This window comes from Dicentrarchus labrax, unplaced genomic scaffold (genome assembly GCF_905237075.1).
Source record: "Dicentrarchus labrax unplaced genomic scaffold, dlabrax2021, whole genome shotgun sequence".
NCBI lineage: Eukaryota > Metazoa > Chordata > Actinopteri > Moronidae > Dicentrarchus > Dicentrarchus labrax.
The window spans coordinates 14,270,972-14,278,444 of NW_026136724.1; positions in this window are offsets into that span (position 1 = coordinate 14,270,972).

Sequence of the window (7,473 nt, forward strand, 5' to 3'; positions counted from 1 at the left end):
TTTTTGATTTTGCAGCTCTTTCCTGTACACTGTATTTTGGAGGACCTGTGGCTGTTCCTGCTGCTGGTATCGAGTGGTTGATAATAAAGTTCGACCTGTGTGTCCTCTTTGATTACTGCTCAGCTCTGACTAGTGAGGCCCCGAGGCCATGGGGGATACGTCAATCGCCCATCTCTGGTGGGGAACTCTAGCGGCAGCAGCAGTGTGTCTTTTGTGCTTTGTACATGTGTTTGTTGCGATAGCCGAGGTCAGCTCTTGCCAACACCGTTGCCATGGTATTTCCCAACAGAGAAGGGCCCGATCAGTGAAAGAGCTCATGGAGTTTTGGAAAATGAAACGAGGGACGACTGCTGGCAAGGACCCTGGAAATGTATGACCACAAATGCGGTCATGCCAGTATCAGATTCAGCAATCAGCACATAAAATGACCTAATATTCATCCTCAGTGTCCCCACTCATATGATTGGAAGGAAATATAGGACAGATTAAAGTGTATGAGTGCCAAAGAATTTTAATTTCTCTGCAAACTTTGTGTACCAATACCATATGCCAGCAGTCTCAAGAAATATTGCATCTTGAAGCATCTTCAGGCATATAGCAACCTTTTCTGCTAATGAAAAAAATGGACCGTTGTGCCACACAGACCGAAAGGAAATGTCATGTGCCACTCTACTATACCTCAACTATCTGCCATATTATTCCTCTAAACTGAAACTTTGTTTGAACAAACTCCTCCTCTGTCTTTAAGCAGTGCCAAATAGTCCCAGTTGGCGCCTCAAAGGCACATTCAAGCATGACTTTGACTACTTTGATTTTGCTTAACCTTCACTGACTTGTGGCCACAAGGGGCAATTAATGTCACACTGAATTTTCCCTAGATTGAGTCAGTTGAGTTGAGTTTGTTACGGTTTAATCCAGACACCATGAAACCAGTGCAATTGTTACACCAATAATAGATACAGTGATGTTAGGTATATTGTATTTTTAATTACTCTGGTGACAGTAAAACAATGTCTTCATTAATATTAATAAGATTAGATACGATGAACCCCTCTTGTTTCCCCTGGCAGGTATCCTCCTAACATTAATATCTGCTCCAGATATTTCATCACCAGCCAATTAGAAAAACTAATGAACATTGCCACAATGGCCCTGGCAACACTGTACCCAGTGCCCATTGGCGTGCTTGTGGGTGGGGACGGTTGATAGATACTGGGTTTTTCAAAAGTGAGAGATTAAATGATATTAGAAGCTTAATTACACCCGTAGCAAGCTGCCCCTATCAAGAACAGATTCAGTGTAATCTCTGGTGAGGTTTATTGTCCGTATGGACCCAAACGATGAAAGCTGGTTGGATTGGAGTTGTCAAAGCTGGTTTTCATCAATCTGTTTACAGCGTCCCTCGATCAATGCAGCCTAATTACGATTCCAGAGTGTCCACAGCCAAGAATAATAGGGAGCGATTATGTAGGTGACAGAGGCAGGCTGACAGAGAGAATGAATGTCATAATGAAAAAGTTTAGTTTGTCAGAGTTTTGAAGATTTCCCTCCTTAGGTTTTTGTTAAAGGGCAGATGCGTAATATTTAGGTGGATCTGTTGGCAGAAATGTAATATTCATCGGTATGTATTTATTAATGTATAATCACCTGACTATAGGAATCATTTCCACAGTAGCCCAGAATGGACAAACCAAACACAGGCGCTAGAAAGGGCCTTTTTTTGGGAGTTTTGCAGCCACCGTAGACATGCTTGGAACAGGAGGGTGAGACGAGAGGCTTGTAATCTACGCCGCTATAGATGCCACTAAATCCTACACACCGATCCTTAAGAGAGAGAGACAAAGGAAATAAAGTGACAAAAAGTGAGAAGCACAGATTATGTTCCTCTGTCTAAAGTCCTCTTTAACAGCGTTTATTTTCCTGCAGTAATGCTTGTTGGCTTTCCAAAACATGGTCAGAATTTAAGATCTTCTTTGTGGCAGATTTAAGTCTCCCACGTTTTTCTTAATACAGAACAGTTAAGGCGCCGAGACGAAACACAAATGTGGTGTGAAATAAAAAAGATAGAACAGAAGCAAACCCTTGTTTCATTACACAATTGCTCCACCATGTAATGCTAAACCATTCTTACCTTGTTGTGTTTTTTAAAATATATTTGTTCATATACTGCATATAAACCTTTGTGGTTCCCTTTGTGAGGTGTGGCATGTTGTGTTAAGGCCACCATAAAATCCACTGTAATATCTTATTTACTTTGTAACAGCATCTTAACTTATGGATACCTCTGAGATTTGCTGACTCTGCATGCCCAGAGATATACTTCTAGTCATTTCTATGCATGAGCGCTGGTCCTGACGGTATGTAATGAGTGCCTGTAGCAACATCCAAACACATCCTCATGAAGCAGAATAATGGATCATAGAACATATTCAAAATGAAGAATATGTCCAGTTTTTGAAAACATTAAATTCTATAAATTCTCAATATTTCACTGGACTAATGTTTATAATAATAACCTATGTTGCTGTAGATTTCTTGTATTCAACGTTTAAAACGAGTCTAATATATTCTATTTTTGTCAACACAACATTATTGTTGTAAGTTATGTTGGCAAAGGTCAAAAGTATGTTGCTAGTGAGAAAGACTTCATATTTGATGCATTTCCCTCATCACATTCGTTAGAGAGCTGCGCTGCATTATGCTACATATGATAAATGACTCAGCAAATCCAGATGTTGTTTTGTTGCAGAAAAGCAAAACAAAAAGCTGAGTAATGGCTCACTCCCGACATACAGAATAAATCATCTTGGAGGTTGATAATAATAATGTCACTCCGACCCCCTGACCTTACACTAGTAGGTCAAAGTTTACACTTTCTAATGAAATATCTTTAATTGGATTGATCCGCACAGAATTTTTTCACTGTCTGAAGGCTACATCCTGACAACTGGTGATTCCCAACCTTCACTGTAGTGTCAGCAGCAGATTGAAATGTGAGTTTGTCCAGTTCTTAGGTCTATGACCAAATACTTTAAAAAACATTCTCATCAACCTTTTTTCGCTAATCAGGGCCCGAGCAGCGACCACTGTGAAGGCCCTATAGGTATGAATATAGGAATTATTATGCCTCCAAATGAATCACATACCGGTATTTGAGGGGCTAAAAGTGCTTGAAAATCTACATCTCACAGGGGTCTTGTGCATGGTCCTGCTAACGAGCAGCGCCACGGTAAATTCCACTGATATGCATATATATTACTTCTAATACCATCAACTCAACCCATTTTGGATTTAGTGGTCATTTCTTGCTGGAACAGAAGAATCCGTGATGTTGAATTTCGATATTTTGCAGCAAAACCGGAAGTTGCAGTAACTTCTAACTAGTGTACATTGTCCAATCTGCCTTAATCTTAATCTCTTAATAATAAATAAGGGGATTTTTTGGTGAATCAATCTTGCAAATAGTAATAATTCAACAATTCCAACATATCATTCTGTGTCAGTGCATCATAAAAAGTGTTGGATTTGCATTTTGCTACTGCTGCCTATGGGGCCTCCTTGTGAGCTGCCTTTAATTCACAGCACGTGTCGTGGTCTGTGAATCAATGCAGGGGTTATTATAAAGCATGGAACACCCAGAGGCGATTGGCATGCATAGAAATGAAGGCTAATATTACCAACATTTTTACCCAGTAATGCAGTAGGTCGGTGCATGCTGCATACATTTCCACAGGTTAAGGACAAACGCAGGTCAGGCGCACATCAGAGAGAGCATGATTGTGTTAATGAGAGAGAAAGAGTGAAAAGATGAAAGATGATGAGGGAGGCAGGGGCAGAGAAATCACTGAATAGAATGAGGGAGGAAAAGGTGTGGATACAATTTGGGGGGCAGAATGGAAAGATAGTGAGATAAAAATGGGAAAAATTGATATGTCGCAGTATAGTTCCTGAGTAGATAAGAGAGGAATGAGATAAAAAGATACACAGAAACTGGAAAATGACTGCAAGATGCAGAGGAAGATTGTTCCATCACTGGAGATAGAAAGAAAAAACGGAAAGTGAGAGAACATCGGATAAAAGAAGTGACAGAGGGCACTGAAATGTCTTCATTTAAAGTTTGCCTGATACATAAATCCAGTAGAGTTTCATTGGCATCGCTGCAGAGTGTGCCATTTCCTCCCTAGAGATCTATCAACCCCCTCATTCTCCATTTCATTCTGCTCTCCTTCCATTACCCCTGAGTCATGTTTGATCATTGCAACTGTCTAAAATTTTTGTGACCTTGTTATATGCAAAGTCATTGTCCTTAATATGCCCCCCACTAAATTACATCAAGACACTGTCGCCATAAAAGCCTTAAAAAAGCAATCAAGCGGAAATACAATCTGTTATGCGGAACAATCTGTTACCATGATGCATTCAGTGTTGCCTTCATCTTAGTGATTTTGATCAAATGGTCGACTGAATGATAAGGGCAGACATTTTTTCCTTTTCTCACCTTTTGCCCTGTGAGAATTGCAATGCAATCAAAAGCTTCATTAAACATTGATGAAGTTATACAGGCAGGGACAGACAGAGATAAATGCAACGTAGAGTGATGCATGCCTTGCAGAGAAAGTCATTCACTGCCATGTATTCAGTGAGATATGTTAAACAGGAAGTGCATTTCTACCTGCATGTTTTTAACGTGCATCTTCAACTTGGGCATAAACTAGAGGTAACGCCTCGAGCTTGTATTCCTCCGCCCACCAGTGAAGTTGTAGTTCGGTTCAGTGTCAATCCTGACTCATGTAACACTTTCTAATACTTTCAATACTTGTATTGCTAAATGGACGTTATCATCCATGTAATGGCTGGTACCCATTTACCTGATGTAAAGATTGATTCTTATATTGAGTAAAGCTCACATGATCACACACTCCACACACATTGTTTGCAGTCACATGATTCCAATCATGCTCGAAATTCAGAATGAGGCAGGAAGTGAAAGGCATAATGGATGAGGTGGAAATAGGAATGCCAGTACTGTGCTAGGTGTTTACCCATTGTGTTGTCCCAGTCAACGTGTGTGTGTGAAATCTGAAGTTCATTCTTTAAATTATTAGCTAAAAACCTAATTTGAAGTTACAGCGACCTTTGACTCACAAGTGTCACAAATTCAGTGTCCAACCAACTGTGAAATATGGCCGCAATCTCCCCTTCTGTTCCTGAATTATGCTGTTGAATAATGGCCAGAACATTATGATGTCACAGTTAACCTTTGACCTTCTGGGTGAAAAATGTCATCACTTATCCCATTGAACATCTGTGTGAAATTCTGTATAAATATTTTTGACTTATGACCAAAAACAAGTGTGATGACCTTGACCTTTCACCACCAAATTCTAAATCAGTTCTAGTTTTAAATAAGACAAATTAAGACAGAACTGGTGGTGACCTTGACCTCTGCCCTGATTTGATATATTTATTTGGAAGTGTTTTTACCAAATAGTCTTTACCTGTCTCTTTTACATCTGATGCTTCCAAACGTTGAGCATTCAATTTCCTTTAATCAGCTGGCCAACTGTATATATGATTAAACGATGTGGTTGAGGCATCAATAATTACCTGACAAGATAATTACCATTCAGCTCCATGTTAGTAATGAGCAAATGATAATATCACATTTCCTTTTTGTTCACGTCCATGTGTTCTATCAGCATTGGAGATAGTCGAGGAGACGTCACAGCCCAACTTAAGGCTGGACAAAGAAGAGAAGACACATGCACTGTAACTTGAAATATGTGCTATATTTTTACTTAAAAATAAAACTTAAATGAGAGGGAATGAAACCAAACCAACAGAAAGACTGCTACCAGCTTAAATAGAGTAGTAAGCAGTGAGTGCAGGTGAGCCAAATCTCCCTGATTATCCTACACCACCCGCCGTGCTCCTGCAGGGAGAACCAAGGGAAACTTGTTCAGAGGGTTGTTACAGTATTAGGTATACGGCAAGACATGAAAACATGGTAATAATATAAAAACAATAGAGAGAATACTGAGTATAAGTTCAGCGAATATCTTTGAGTAAACTTTTTAATTTGGGGTCCCCTATTTACAACCCACTGCGGATTTACGCTCTGTAATCTTCTTCCCACATTTAACTTAATAGAAGAAATGTCCCTCTTGTCTTGAAATATCTTCGCAGTATTTTTTACAAGCCCATTTTTCTTATCTTCTGCTTCTTTCTCTTTGCCTTTTATGAGGCAGAACGAGGGAAGGGGATACAAAGATAGCAGGTATCATTTGGAGGAAGATCCCAGTTCATTAGTGAAGCGAACTAATGATGCAGCAGAATTATACCAATGTGATATCCCAGCATGCTCAGATTTACTAAGTAATTTAAGAACAAACTATTTTTTATATTATTTTCTTTAATATTCTATGTCTTAATTTTGTTGTTTTGTTGATTTTTCAAAGATCGGTGGTTCAATATTGATATGTTTTTAAAGGGTAAAATTATGTCTTCCGTGACTTCCTGAGAAAATAACCCTGATGACATCACAATAACGTCATTTAGCTCAAGACTTTGGATGTTTAGCAGAAAGCCTGCATTACAGACGAAATGAAATGTGGAGTTTGACAGATGTCAGCATTTACCAGTCAGGGTAGGCCTATTGACACTGTCAAGTTGCATTATGGGAAATATAGGATTTAGTGTTTTTGGTGCTTGACCCATACTAGGGACTGTAGGTTAAAATATTTCAGCTTCTGTTGCTTCGATTTTGACCATTTCTGTTTTAAAAGAGTTTTTGTGACTCCCAACATTTTGTGGATGACCAATGCTAAATTGCTGGAGTGTTCCTTTAATGTAGCTGCAGTACCAGTGTTTTGGGTATTGGCTGCAATATCAAAAATATAGAAGTACACAATAAAAAATGACCAGGTCAAAAGTGAACCAGTTGGAATCAATAAAGCACTGACATAATACTGGGTCAACTTTTTTTTTTTTTTTAAATGGTGAATGGACCTGTATTTGTATAGTGCCTTTCTAGTCTTCCGACCACTCAAAGTGCTTTTACACTACATGCCACACATTCACACAGCGATGGCAAAGTCCATTGAACAGAAACTAACATTTTCTGGGTTCAGTATCTTGCTCAAGGATACTTTGACGTGTTGCACCAGGAGCCAGGGATCGAACCCACAACCTTCTGATTGGTGAATGACCCACTCTGCCTCTGGGCCACAACCACCCCGTGCTTAGTGCTATTTTTTATATTATTGCCCTGTTATTTGCACAGGCTGTTATACTCTAGCTCTTTTTAAACTTACATGTCACTATCTGTTAATGATATGTGTGTGTCTGTTGTGGTTTTTAGTGTCATCTGCATATTGCTTTGTACAAACATTAGATTTGTGTGACTTTTAAGGTAAAACTTGAGCTTGTTTTTGTCCCTTGGTCAAAATAAACATATTTAATAACCAAACAGTA